This window comes from Stenella coeruleoalba (assembly GCF_951394435.1).
Source record: "Stenella coeruleoalba genome assembly, chromosome: 1".
Lineage (NCBI taxonomy): Eukaryota > Metazoa > Chordata > Mammalia > Artiodactyla > Delphinidae > Stenella > Stenella coeruleoalba.
Window position 1 is genome coordinate 103,977,622 of NC_137169.1, and position 15,591 is coordinate 103,993,212.

Sequence of the window (15,591 nt, forward strand, 5' to 3'; positions counted from 1 at the left end):
AACCAGAAAAGTATACACCAAGATAATAGCCTTTTTTCAAATCAGAGGTCAGAATCAAGGTTGTCAAATTCAGTAAAGAGAAACTGGGCAAGCCCAGCAGCAATAGATCCTAAGATAGAGATGGTGCGTCCTAGACTGAGCTTGAGAATGACTAGAGAACACAAGCAACCTACATGAGCAAGAATCCCAGACCTTCACTTTTTTACTTACCACAGGTATACCATTGCCCCTCTCAGCTCTCACCTATGGCTGAAGGAGGAGGAGGAAAAAGCCTGAGCTTGGTTAATGGATGGATGACTTGAAACAGGGGTAAAAGACAAAACTCAATGACGGCTGCACTACAGCTTCACCTGGGGGTGGTTTGAGAGATAGTGGCAAGGAAATCTGCTCAAGAGACTGAGCTATAGATGATGCAGTTGGTGGAAGGAAAAGTGTTCCTAAGTTAGAATATGTATGGACTAATCAGCAGTGGTGAATGGCCTGATCAGCTAGCTGCTCTGGGACCTGAAAGGAGAAAGACTGGAACATCAAAACAAGGAGGCTTGAGGTAGAAGCATATGGATGGAAATATGAGAGTGAACATGAGTGCAAAGATCATTTTATCATGTGTTAACACCCACCAGAGAGCTTCCATAATGGAAGAGCCTCTAAATAATGAAGTAGACAAAACTATTTGGCCAGCTAATATTAGACAGATTTTGCTAGCTGCCTCCCTAGTGCTGGCATGATGAGCACACAAACCAAGTGTCCATGGTAGCAAAGATGAAGGCAACACTTGAGTCAATGTGAACACCCACTTACAAGGCCCATTTAGTTATATCTGCCTCTAAACTCCCACCTTGCCAGCAACATAGACCAATACTGAGACCTCAAAATGTCCCTATATCTTGAAGAGACCAACCAGCCACTTCAAGACAGGCTGGCACTAAAATAATAGTTTCAAGTAGTAGGCCAGGAAAAAGACCATCAAATTCAGCAGAGAAAAATCAGGCTCCTTCTGTCCTAAAAGGGCCAGCAAGAATAGATGTCTATTCTAGGTCTGAGTTTGGTTGGCTCAACCAATACCACTATGTGGGACTTATACAATGCCTGGTCTTCAGGCATGGAATCCCACACAATATCTCATCTGATCAAGGAATACACCTTCCACTGAAGGAGGGGTTGATATGGGCCTGCGACCGCAGTTCTACCGGTCTTTTCACATACTGCACCACCTAGAAACTGCCAGCCTGATAGAGCAGTGGAATGGCCTACTAAAGACGTTGCTGATGGCCAGGTCAGACCTAATACCCTGAGAGATGGGGTACCATTCTTCACGATGCAGAATACGCATTAAATCAGAGTCTTTTGTATGGTGCTTTTCCTCCAGTAGGAAGTACACATGGGTCTATGAATCACTTACCATCACCTAATAAGCCACCTTGTGCTTCCTACCCCTGTAACCCTGGGCTCTGCAGGACCAAATGTTTTGGTCTCCAAAGGAGGTTCAAACTACAGCTGCTATGTGTATGCTTTGGGATCCTTGTGTTCAGAGACCAGGAAGCAAGAAGAGGAATCACCATCTTCTTAAGGATAACTGGTCCCAATCAGCAACAGAAAGTAGGGTTGTTGTTACACAATGGGGACAGGGAGGAATGAAATATGTGTGAAGCTCAGGTGACCCAGTTGGGTGCCTTCTGGTACTCCTATGCTCAACTGCAACTGTGATTAGACGAGTGCAGTAATGCAGTCTGAGGAAGATATGGTTACCAGAGGCTCAGACCCCTCAGAATGAAGGATTTGGTCATGCCACCAAGAAAGCAGAGGTGGCAGTTGAGAGTAAGGGGAATTTGAATGGAGAGTGGAAGAGGGAAACAAGTGCTAGTTGCAGCCCCAAGACTAACTGCAGCAGTGGGGGCTTTAGTTTGTTCTGCTGACCTCTCTCTTCTGAGTTTCCTCTCAGAGCCCTGAAGGAGCTGCTGCTCCCCATGTATGTATAGAGAAGTGGATCTGGATAGCACAGGGTGTGGATTGTAGCAGACATGGAGATAAGCTGCCCAGATCCTCCTTGGAGAAAGTACCACCAGCTTCCAGGAGTATGGTAGCTGATAGCTTCCAGCTCTCAACTTCTTTAGGATCTGCCTAAGTCTTGAGCGAAGGACAAAACAGTCACCCAGACAATGACCGAACAAGCTCGTAGTACAAGGGCTTAGCCTTTTCTGTCCGAAGTGGCGCTTCTCTAATGGTCAATCTTTGCTCTAGGTCCCTCTGTTGGGCTGGCAGAGACTTTTGTCAGGTTTGTATTGCGGTCTGACAATTTCCTCACCCAATGCTGCCTCCTTCTTTTACTTTCGTAAGTGTTACTTCCCCATAAACCTTCTTTACTCCTAGCTCAGCTCACTGGCTGCTTCCCAGAGAACTCAGCAGACAAGAAGGGAGGTGGCCTCTCCTCGGTCTCCTTGTGTAAGCACCCATTAGACATTTGCCTGGAGGCCTGAGCTCTCTCTCAATCTGAATTCTTCTTGTGACTGAGTTTGTAACACAGGTCTACAATCTTCCTGGAGAAATGGACTCACACGTGCCAAGGTAAGTCCCAAGGTCTAAACTGGGGAAGTAGCAGGAAGCTACTTGGTCCTGAGGACCCACCTTTGTTTTCCAAGTGAGGGTTACCTGGGAACCTTGTCCTGTAGGAGTTATTGGGCACTTACTTCCAGTTTTAGAGCTGATACTTTGATCATCATGTGTTTTATGTTTATTATCAACTGATTTAAGGGCTAAGGGAATAAATTAACTGGTATTCCAAACCTCTAACAACAGATGAGTAAAATACTTGTCTCAGCTCTTCTGTGGTGTGTTATATCTTAGGAACTTCAGATTAGCTTGGATGGGTTTGGATCAAAATTCCTTTAATTATTCAAGAGCAGTTAGCTTTTGGATCACTGGTGTCTCAGATGAGACAGGTGTCTCATCTGCACCGTTTCATGCTTAGCCCTGGGATTCCTTAGTGTTCTTGTTTTCTTTCTCTGTCCATTTTCCCTCTTTCTCAGCTAACCAGGAGAAACTCCCAGTGAGAGAAAGTGTGAGCATGTTCTTTTCTAGTTCTCTTTTCTGCTCAGAAGGCCAGAAGCAATAGTCTTTCACTCTCATTCTCAAATTTATTTTCTCTTGAACAAAAATGTCTGCCCTCAATTTCCAATTTATGTAGAAACTTTCTCTATTATGCTTTCTCTAAAGTGATTCATACATCATCCAGAATGAAATAGTTTGAATACACTTAAGAATTAATTTTGAGCACAGATTTAAAGTGGATACTTGAAAAGTCCAAAATTCATTAGTTTACCCTCCCTCAAAGATCTTCATTATCCATACACTTGATTCACCAAATGTAAAACTTCTCTCCCTTTCCTTCAGATCCTCTCTCCATAGTCAACAGCAAATTCCTCCTTGGCTCTTCTGAAACATATGGTGGGGGAGGGTGAGGAGGAGGGAGAGAAAGAGCTTTGCTTCTGCATTCCAACCATCTGAAGAGCTTCTGCCTGGATCTTTCCCCAGCATAAAAAAATTCTACTTACATCTGTGTTCAAAAAAATAGAAAATTGGGCTTCCCTGGTGGTGCAGTGGTTGAGAGTCCACCTGCCAATGCAGGGGACACGGGTTCGTGCCCTGGTCTGGGAAGATCCCACATGCTGTGGAGCGACTAGGCCCGTGAGCCATGGCTGCTGAGCCTGCGTGTCTGGAGCCGGTGATCCGCAACAGGAGAGGCCACAACAGTGAGAGGCCCATGTACCGCAAAAAAAAAAAAAAAAAAAAAAAAAAAAATAGAGAAAATGTTCTGGAGTTGGAGAATTGGAGAAGTTTACTACAGAACATGCAGAGAGGAAACAAAGTGTAAAGTTGAGCAAGTTTTATTGAGTCTCATCACTCTAGAATCTGGTACCTAAATGAAACAAATATTTGTCTTTGTTTCTTTTCCACATTACAAAAGAAAAACAGACTAAATGAAAAAAACTTGTGAAGAAAAGCCCAAACTATGCATTATAATAATTTAATACCTGTTTTAAATTTTATGATTTTTATTTCCAAAGCTTACTAGCAAAAATTAATCATTTCTTTTTTAACTTGTTAGTTTTAATTTTTAGATTTTTTTATTAACCTTCCTATTGATCTGTAACATACATATAGAAAATTGCATTGCAATATACATACAGAAACATATAGGAATATACAGAAACAGGTATAGCTCAAAGAATTTTCACGAAGTGAACACACCCAGAAAGTTGTCTCATGCCTGCTTCATTCACTGTCCTCCTCGCCAAAGGAAAACCACTATCCTGATTTCTAACATCATAGGTTGGTTTTGCCTATTTTAATATTTTATATAAATAAACTCATACTGTATGAATTCTTTTCTCTTTGGTATCTTTGGCTCGACATCATGTTTGTGATCTTTGTCTATGTTATTGCATGTAGCAGATAGTTTATTTTCATTGCTAGATGTAATGGTAACGATTGTATATAATAATTGATTCTATTACACTTATTTATTTCCAAATTTGTGATTTTACACTCTTCATATGTCTTTTGGTGTATATATACGGACACAGTCTTGGGTATATATCTAGGAATGTAATTTTTGTATAATTAGGTATGTGTATCAACTTTAGTAGATAATGAAAACCAGTTTTCCAACATGGTTGTACCAGTTTACATTCTTACCATTAATAAAAGAGATATTCAGTTATTCTACAACTGAAAATTTTAGTCATTCTGGTGAGAACAGGAGAGGAGAGTTTGGGGCAGAAAATATTGAAGTAAATAATGGCTGAATGTTTTTCAAATTTCATGAGAACTATAAGCTCACAAGTCTAAGAAATCTGATATTTCCCAAGCAGCAGAAATGCAACGAATATCACATGTAGGCCCATCATAATTAAGTTGCTAAAAAACAACAGGAAAATACTAAAAGCATCCATTCCCTGCCAAAAAACACTTTAAAAACAGGAGAATGATAATAGGAACTACTGCTACATTCTTAAAAGAAACAATGAAAGCCAAAAGGGAGTGAGAAGACATCTTTAAAATGGTTAAAACCCCAGAATTCCATAAGCAGTGAAAAAATTCTTCAAAAATTAAGGTGGAACAAAGACATACTCAGACAAGTAAATTCTAAAAGAGTTTGTGGTCAGCAGGCCTACACTGTAATAAATATTACAGGAAGTTCTTTAGGGAGAAGCCAATGGTAGTAAATGGTAACTCGAATTTACACACAACATGAAAATTTCCCAGAAGGTAAACATGTAAGTAAGTCTAGAATAACTTTATGTTTCTCCTTGAACTGCTTTCAAAGATAACTGACTCATTAAAGCAATAATAATAATATATTCTAGAGTTTATATAAATATAGAAGATGCATGACAGCAATTGTACACAAAGGTGGGAAGGGAGCAAAATATATACTGTTATAAGTTCTTACTTTCTATGTGAAATGATATAATATTAATTCAAAATAAACTGCTATTAAATAAAGGTACAGATAGTAAATCTTAGATCAAACATTAAAAATAAAAAAGAGGTATAATGAAAAAGCCAATATAAGATATAAAATGGTACAGAGTAATGACTGCTCCATTAATGAAAAAAAGGCAAGAAAATAGAGGAAAGGAATAAAGAAAAGATAAGAGAAATAAAAGACATACAGTAAAACTAGTAAACCTAAACTAAACAATATAAATAATGATATGAAATGTATGTGAACTAAACACTCTAACAAAAGGGCAGAAATCGTTAGACTGAATAAACAAACAAGACCCACCTACCTGCTATTTATAAAAGCTGCACTTTAAGTAAAAAAGACACACATGCTTTAAAAGTAAAAGAAAGAAAAAATATACACTATGCAAATGCTAATCATCAGAAAGCTGGAGTGGCTATAGTAATATGAGACAAAGTAGATTTCAGGCAAAGGAGAATTATCAGAAGGAAAGAGGAAATTTTCATAATGAGAAAAGAGTCAATTCATCAAAAATATGTAATAAACCTACATGTATGTACGACTAATTACAGAGCTTCCAAATGCGTGCAGCAAAAACTGATGAAACCAAAGGTAGAAATAGACAAATCCACAATTACATTTGATGATTTTAGCTCTATTTCCTAAGTAATTGATAGACAAAAAGATAAAATTTAATAAGGATGTAGAAGATTTAAACATTACTACCAACCACATTTGATAGTTATAAAACTTTAGACCACAAAATGCAGAAAAAACATTATTTTAAAGTGCCAGTGGAACATGAACCAAGGTTAGATTGTATTCTAGGTCAAATCTCAATAAATTCAAAACAAGTGAAACTATGTAGAGTATGTTTTCTGACAACAATGATATGAAATCATAAATCAATAACAGTAAAATTATCTGGAAAATGGCCAAACATTAAGCAACACATTTCAAGATAACTGAAGAGCTAAAATAAAAACTAATGAGGGAAATTAGAAAATGTTTCAATCTGAAGGATAATTAAAATACAACATATCAAAACTTGTGCAATGCAAGTTGCATTGAGGGAAATTTTACAATTTTAAATACTTGTATAAAGAAAAGAGAAAATATTTTAAAATAAACTTCTCTCTAAAGAAGGAAAAATAAAAGCAAATTAAACTCATTATAAATGGAAGGAAATAAAAAGATATCAGTGGACATTCATGGCATTAAAGATGGACAAACAACAGAGAAAATTAATGGAAAAAACCCACCTTGTAAAGGTCAATAAAATTGGTAAATTAGCTAGGCTGTTCACAAAAAGAAAGAGAAAGAAGATACAAACTACCAATATTAGAAAGGGTTGAAAAATACAATAAAGGAATATTATATAAATAATTATATGCCAATACAGTTGACAACTTAAAGAGAATGACAAATTCCTTAAAATGTAAATAATCAAAACTAAAAGGGAAGAAACAGAAAACCTTAATAGCCTTGTAACTACTAAAAATTGAATTCATAATGAAACACCTTCATAATTAAACACACACACACACACACACACACACACAAGCTTAACTGGTGAATTCTCTCAACATTTATTTAAGAAATAACCTAATTCTACCATTACTTTCATAAAGTAGGAGAGGAGGGGACACTTCCTAATAATTCATTACTCATTCAGTTCAGCATTACTCTCTTTCCACAACCAAACAAAAATATTAAAACTAAGATGATTCATTAATATACACTCAAAAATCTTAACAAAACATTAGCAAACCAAATCCAGCAAAATATAAAAAACAATGTAACATGACGAAGTAAGATTTATCAGAATAAAAGAGAAAAACCATATATCTTCCTAATAGACGTGGGGAAAAACATCTGACAGGATTCAACACCCAGACTTGTAATAGATGAAATCTCGCTCAACAATGGTAGATAGCATCTATAAAAAAATCTATAGCCAATGTTACATTTAATGATGAAAGACTGAGCATTTTCCCTCTAATATTGGGAAAAAGGCAAGAAGGTCTGCTCTCTACCTCTATGCAAAACTTAATTAGAGTTCCTAGCCGGTACAACTAGATGAAAAAATAAATAAATAAAAGGCAAACAAAATGGAAAGAAAGAAGTAAAACTATATTTACAGATGAGATAATCAGGTACATAGAAAATTCTAAGGAATCTATGAAAAAAGCTACTGGAACTAATGAGTGAATTTAACAGGATCACAAGATATAAGGTCAATAACAAACATTTTTTTTCCTATAATATAAATAAAAACTTGGAATATGTAGTAAAAAACAGTATCATTTACAGTATGTTAAAAGTCATAAAATGTTTATGATAAATTAACAAAATATATGCAAAATCTATTCATAAAAATGTATTGAGAAAAATTAAAGAGGATCTATATTAGTGAACAAATATGTCATGTTCATGTATCAAAAGGTTAAATATTATTCAGATTTCTATTTCTCCAAATGATCTATAGCTTCAATCCAATACCAATAAAAATCCCAGCTATCTTTTCTGTAAAAATGTCCAAGCTAATTCCAACATTTATACAAATGATCTAGACTAGCCAAAGTAATACAAAACAAGAACAAAACTGGAGGACCTACACTACCTGTCTTTAAGTTTTCAATAAAATGACAATAATTTTATTAATACAAAGATAGACAGATTGGTTAGTGAAACACAATGGAGAGTCTAGATAAAGACCTACAATTATATGGCCTATGATTGTCATAGTCAACAAAGCAATGCAGTGGGGAAAGGAAAGACATTTCAACAACTGTCACTGAAACAGGATATCCATAAAAAAACACAACTCAACCCCTTTTTTTTACACCACACAAAAAATTTATTCAAGATATATCATTGCCCTAAAGATAAAAACCACAACTATAAAGCATATAGAAAAAATATTGGAAAATATCTTCAAGACTTTTGTCTTGGCAAAACTTTCTTAGATTGGTCTTAGTACTAACTGTAGAAGAAACAAAATTAATAAACAGGACCTCTTCAAAATTCAAAACTTTTGCTCATCAAAATTCACCATTAAGAAAAATAACAGGCAAGCCACAAACCAGGAAAAAATGTTTCAATACATATATTATAAAGGCCTTTTTTCAATAATATAAGACAACCCATTAAAATGGGTAAAATATTTAAACAGGCACTTCACAAAAAGAGATAGAAATAGCCAACAAACATGTAAAAAATATGCTCATCATTATTAGTCAATAGAGAAATGAAAATTAAATCCTAAATGAAATATTACCATAGGCTCCTAGTAGGGCTAAAATGAGAAAATATTTACAACACCAAATATTGGAGAGTCTGTAGAAAAAGAACTCTTACACATTACTGAAGGCAATGGGACAATGGTACTATCACTTTGAATAAAGATTGGGCGGTTTCTTATATAGCAAAGCATATACCTACCCTATGACTCAGCAATTACACTTCTAGATATTTATCCAAGTGAAATGAAAACACATAACCACAAAAAGTCTTGTATGAAAATGTCATAGCAGCTTTATTCATACTAGCCAACTGAAAACAGCCCAAATGTCCATTACGGAGAGACTATATAAGCAAACTGTGGTATATTCATTTAATGGAATACTACTCAGCAATAAAAAACAAAGGACTGGTACATAGACCAAAATGGCTGAATCTCAAAATTATGTGCTGAAGAAGACAAAGAGTACATACTGATATGTAGTGGTGTGATTCCATTTACAGGAAACTAGAAGAAAAAATTAACACACGGTAAAAGAAATCTGAACAGTGATTGCCCCTGGCAAGTCAGACTTGACAGAGTGTGACAGGGGTGAACTTTCTGAAGTGACTGAAATATTCCACCTTTGATAGGGGAGTGGGTTACATGGTTATATGCACTTGTAAATACTTAAACTCACAATTTAAGTTTGTACATTTTACCAGATGCTAATCATAACTTCATAAAAACAATGTAAACAAATCTCCTACATGATTGCAGGTTTACTATTTCTTCTTTTTTGTTTTTTCAACATTTGCTTTCTATTTTTTTCGAGGCTATGACAGTTAGGCTATATATAAATATATATACACACACACACATATGTGTATGTGTGTTACCGATGAATTAACCGTTTAATCATCATGAAATGTGCTTTATTTCTATCTTCTTACCCTAAAATAAAAAATAAAATCTATTTGTCTGTTTATTGCAATCATTCCTTTGGTTAGTGTTTATGTGTTTGTATTTTCCATTCTTTTACTTTTAACCCTTCTGTATTGTCATTTTCAAGGTATGTTTTATACAGAACATATAGTTTTTATTTTAAGTTCAGCCTCATAATCATAATATTTTATTAGGAAATATTTGGACTCTTTGCACTTGATGTAATTACTGATATATTTGGGTTTCAGTCTATACCTTACAATTTGTTTTCTACTAGCTTCATAAATTGTGTTCCCTTTTCCCTCCTTTCTTATTTTTTGGATTAATAATTCTTATTTTTTAAATTTTCCCCTCTATGAAACTGTAAAATTTTATAATTGTTCTATTTTCTTTGTCTTTTAATTATAATTTTTGGGTTGAGACATTTCAAGCATACAGTTGGTAGGTAAACTCACCTATAAACTTTCTAAAATCTTAACATTTTGCTATATTTGATTTAAATCTTTGTTTTGAATTTTAAAGGTATACATACAGTTGAAGTCTCCTGTATTAATTCTCTTTTTAAGTATTTATTGTTGTGATACAGTTTACATGAAACTGAAATGATTGGGGAGTTTCTCTCTTACAAAGAATTATTTCAAACCTCACATACTTTCCAAGAATAGTTGTCTCTTTTCTTCAGTGAGGAATAAATATTTAAATTACATGATTGGGCTTCCCTGGTGGCGCAGTGGTTAAGATGCCACCTGCAAATGCAGGGGAAACGGGTTCGAGCCCTGGTCTGGGAAGATCTCACATTGCCACGGAGCAACTAAGTGCGTGAGCCACAACTACTGAGCCTGCACTCTAGAGCCCGTGAGCCACAACTACTGAGCCCAGGTGCCACAACTACTGAAGCCTGCGCGCCTAGAGCCTGTGCTCCGCGACAAGAGAAGCCACTGCAATGAGAAGCCCATGCACCGCAACGAAAAGTAGCTCCTGCTCACTGCAACTAGAGAAAGCCCACGTACAGGAACAAAGACCCAATGCAGCCAAAAATAAATAAATAAGTAAATAAATCACAGGATCTATTTCTCCCCACTGACTCTGCTTCATTTAGACATACGTGCCTACTAAAAGGAAGGCAACAGAAAATGACTGTTTCAGTTATTAACATAGAAGGACATAGAACTAGCACTGAGTGCTTTTTCTTTTCATTTCTTGCTTGCATCTTTTTATTGTCTCACCATTCTCCATCAATCATTTCCTACTCCATAATGCTCCAGAGATACAACCATTTCCCTATCAAAGAGACCTTTTTAAAAAGGAACAAAGGCTGAGGCAATAAACTGTCCAAAAATATGGTCCTCTTGTACATGAATTTTCAGTGTCCAAAGCCCCTTTACACAATCTTAGTGAACTCTCAAGACAACCCTGTGAGGTAGGCTGAGTAGATTTTATTCTCCCTATTTACACATGTGAAAATTGAGAGTTCTACAGAAATCCTTAACATCACAAGCCCACTAAATGAGGAAATTGGGACTGAAACAAAATTCTATAAAGCTCTTTCCACTGACCGCATTTTAAGTGACCTTTTAAGAAAGCATCAAAGTGTGCCTCCCATGCTGCCCTCCTAAACCTAACTTAAACCTCTCCTAAGCCCAAGCCATAACAGGCTGCTACATCTTTCTCAGAGCTACCACCTGCTCCCACACCTACAGCACCTCTCCATCCTGTTCTTTGTTCTGGCACCCATACCACACACCTCTTCTGGTCCTCACCATTGCTTAACAGCCCAGCTTCTCATTCCCTTGGGGTTCTGTTTTTTGCTGGGTGACAGGATATAACTTGATAAATTGATAGCCAGGGCCTTTTCATTACCACCTTGTACCCAGAACACACACTGGCATTCTGAACACAGGGGAGACAACATCTTTAGTCAAGTCAGTAACCATGATGATGGACACTTTAGTGTCGAAAGAACAGAGATGAACACGAACACAGTTCAATCCCATTGGGTAAAAGACCCATTAGAAATAGTGGTCAAAGACATAGATTAAGTATACTCTGTGGACCTGGAGCCCTAAGGAAATGGAAAAGTTTCTGCTTCCCTACATCCTATATGGTTCCCTATATTGCAGGCTACTTGAAAAGCTGAATGCCAGCTGAATGGAATCTGTTTGATGATGCTGAACTTTCATTCTCCTCAACTTTCCTGATATCTCAAGGTTCCCAACCTGGGAAAGATATCACATCTTACTGTTTTTCCAGCCCTTAGTTCAACAGGTAATAGTTATTCCCATAAAGCAATGAGATTTCTCTCCACTCTTAGGCTGTCTATGTCTCTGGAGGTATAATTTAATCCATGGTTAAAAAAAATGCTATAGAAAAAAATGTATAAATGAGTCGTTGGCTCATAGAAGAAAAACCTTTTCAGCAACAACTAAGGGCAAAGGATAGGTTAAAAACAACAACAACAAGAATATGACCTCTGTGTAATGAATAAGCACATTTTTTTCTTTGACAACTAGCTCTGAATCACATATCCTTTGGTGTTAAAAGTTTCATTTCATACTGTGACAACAAACTGGAACTGATCTGAAGTTTCTTCTTCCAAAGGTTTTCCTATGCCTCAGCCTCAACCTTCAATTTGTCCTTTTTCCTATCCTTTTTGTCTCTTTATCCACTCTTCAGATTGTGAATTTCCTTCAGCAGGCTGTTTTCTACCAGGTCAGATTTTTGTTGAATACCCAAGAGACTGATGTAATTCTGATCAGTGCTGATGAATTGAGTAAAGTTACTAATCATTAAGTGAAAGTTACTCCAGACAAAGGAGGAAGGGGATTGAGAGGAAAGATGAGGCAGGGGGCCTGTGAGAAGGCAATAGTTTTCTGACTCTTGAACTTGGCGGATTTCAGACAAAAAACAACTATATGCAAAACATGGGTGTAATGGAATACATTAATTGCTGTCATCAGGATTTTAGATGCACTGGAGAGTTGCTGGAAGTCCTGACATGTAGAATTATTAGGAATACCCTCTTAAGAAGAGGAGCTAAGCACTGATTATAAAAGGTGAATGAAGGTCAGACCTCAGGGTAGTGCTACAGACAAGTGTCCACTGCACCTTTATCCCTGTCATCCATATCACAAATTTCTGGCTCTTTCATTATCCTGTCTTAAGGGACCACCAGGCCAGGGTGTCTGCCTCTTTACCACTTTTCTGCCTGTCTAACTTGCTAACCAAGGATCACATTGGTTGGTATAATGTAACAGCAACTATGATTTAAAACTCAATACTATGTAATTTTGTAAAATTATAAACTGTTGAGTTTTAAAATCATGGGCCCTCAGTTTGTTATCCACCCACCCTAGAATAATAGGTGAAATACTGTTGGATTTTCTATATAAATCTAAGGAGATTTTCCACTTTTTAAAGCACACATAGACTGTTTTTTAAAAACTGACCATTATTTTAGTCCATAAAGCAAGTCTCAATAATTTCCAAGAATGAGTATAATATAGACCTCACACTCTAACCACTAATCAAATAAGTTAAAAATCAGTGACAAAAAGAAAAAAAATGTAATAACCCACTTCTAAATAACAGCTAGGTTGGCAAAGATATAACAGAATTTAGAAAATAAGTAGAAGTAAAGGGAAATTACAATACTACATATGAAAAATTCTGGAATACAGCTAAAGCAGTATTTAGAGAGAAATTTATAGCTTTAATGTTAATGCTTATATTCAAAAATAAAAAACACTGAAAAGTAATGGGCTAACATACAACTTAAGAAGTCAAGAAGGAATGATAGAATAAAACCAAATGTATTAATACAGGAAGAGTTAATAAAGAACATAAAGCAAAGAAGCCCTAAAGAAAGACCTCCACATTGTCCAGATTGGGTTCAGTTATTTTTCCTAATTCAGTTTACTTTGTTCTACAAGTCAGTAAAACTACCGGTGGATCACTTTTATTTTGTGATGCCTTGACTTTAGACTTCACAAAGATTGGCCTTTATAAGGTTTTTCCCTTAGCCTTAAGGTATTTTAGTAATGAGACATAATCGTTATGCCTAAAGAATGGTCATTCTGTGGTTTCAATGGAAAGTCCAAGCCTCTCTAGCTGGACTTAAACTCTAAACCTTGGTTCTCCCCTGCACTGGAAAGGCTGAAATCTCTGCTCAGCACCATCAGCCTTCCAGCTGTTGTTTTTTCCCTTGTACTCTTTCCTTAAGCAAGCACAATTCAGGAGTCAGTCAGGGTTTGAGGAGAGTTGATTTGTAGATTTGGGGGATCCTCCCACTGTGGCATATTAGTTTTCAAATTTCTTTTCTGTTCTCTGTCTCCTCAGGTCACTTAAGACGCAGCCTCCTGTTTGAGCTCTTTCTCCTTATCACCACATAGATTTGGAGTTACCCTTAGAAGAAAAGCCTTATAAATATGAATCTCACCCAGTGTAGTCCCCTTCAGTCAAGTGTCAAAGTCCTTTCAGTTTTTGATTACCTCTGGTCACTCTCCAGTGCTTTATAACAGTTGATTTTTATATTTTGTGCAGAGTTTATAATTGTTATTGGCAGGAAGGTTAATCTGTGCAAACTACTACACCACTACTCCAACCTGAAATCAGTTCTTATGCTCAACATACTTAGAAAATGGTATACTTCCAATGGATTCTTAAATAAATTCAGTATGTAAAATAACAATTCTACTGCAGCATATTTAATAATGGGGATACTTCAGACATTCTTCCAAACTTACATGTCTCTGTTGAAACTCAACAGATTTGAAACTGTTGTCCTTCAGAACTTTTCATCTACTACCTCTTGTATGAAATACTCCCCAAATTTTAAAAAACTATTCACCAGGCACTTAATGTTTAATAGACATAATTTTTTTTCAACCCTCACTACAACCTAAAAGGGAGATAGTATTTCAATGCTCATGTTATAGCTGAAGTCAGTTTAGAGAAAATATATGTACAATGTTACACATCTTAGAAATTAAGGAATCTGGGATTTGAACCAAGTATTCTGTATATATACTCTTGGACATTATGCTACTGCCTCTTGGCATAACTCTCCAACCAAAGTGATCTCTCTTTTCTTTAAATTCCCTCAGCACATTAAATCCTTTTGGCCATTAGTCATACTCTGCTTCATTATTGAAGTGTGTTTCTATTCCTCTATGGGCCTTGAAGTCAGAAGCCATATCTGATTCATGACCTTCCACGAGAAATTGTAAAAGAGACTTGGATTCAAATCCCACTCTATCACTACTGGATGACCTTGTACAAAATCATATAACCTGGGCTTCCCTGGTGGCGCAGTGGTTGGGAGTCCACCTGCCGATGCAGGGGACACGGTTCATGCCCCGGCCCGGGAGGATCCCACATGCCGCGGAGCGGCTGGGCCCATGAGCCATGGCCACTGGGCCTGCGCATCCAGAGCCTGTGCTCCGCAACGGGAGAGGCCACAGCAGTGAGGGGCCCAAATACTGCAAAAAAAAAAAAAAAAAAAAAATCATATAACCTTTCCAACTTTTTTCCACTCTTAGAGCAGAGACCATAGCACTACATATGTTTATGGTAAAAATTAAGTAGGATAATGTACTAGACTCACAGTAATCATCAATAAGTTGTAGCCATTATTATTAAAGTTCCTTGGAGGCGTTTTCTCATGTAACATCTTATTTAATCACCACAACCACAAAGTCATTAGTATCTCCATTTTCCAAAAGAGGAAACTGATGCTTTACAGGGGCAGTACACTTTCAGTAACTGTTTCTGACTGAAGGACTCTCAGCATGGCCTTTAAATGCCTCTCCAGACACAGATTCTTGCACTAATAAGGAAACCTTGCGCACCTTCCCCCTTACATGGGGGCAAGGTGAAAGGTTGGGTAGCAGCTCTCAAATCAATCTTTGAAAGCGAAAGCAGTTGACCCTTTGCCAGCATTCTCTGATCTAATTGA

General features: G+C 36.6%; 1 long non-coding RNA gene across 1 annotated transcript in view; it reads right to left on the reverse strand.

The window, feature by feature from the left end:
- Nucleotides 1–15,591, reverse strand: part of LOC307197904 — an 85,367-nt gene that overhangs the window by 52,094 nt on the left and 17,682 nt on the right. The gene's annotated exons all lie outside the window — the stretch shown is intronic.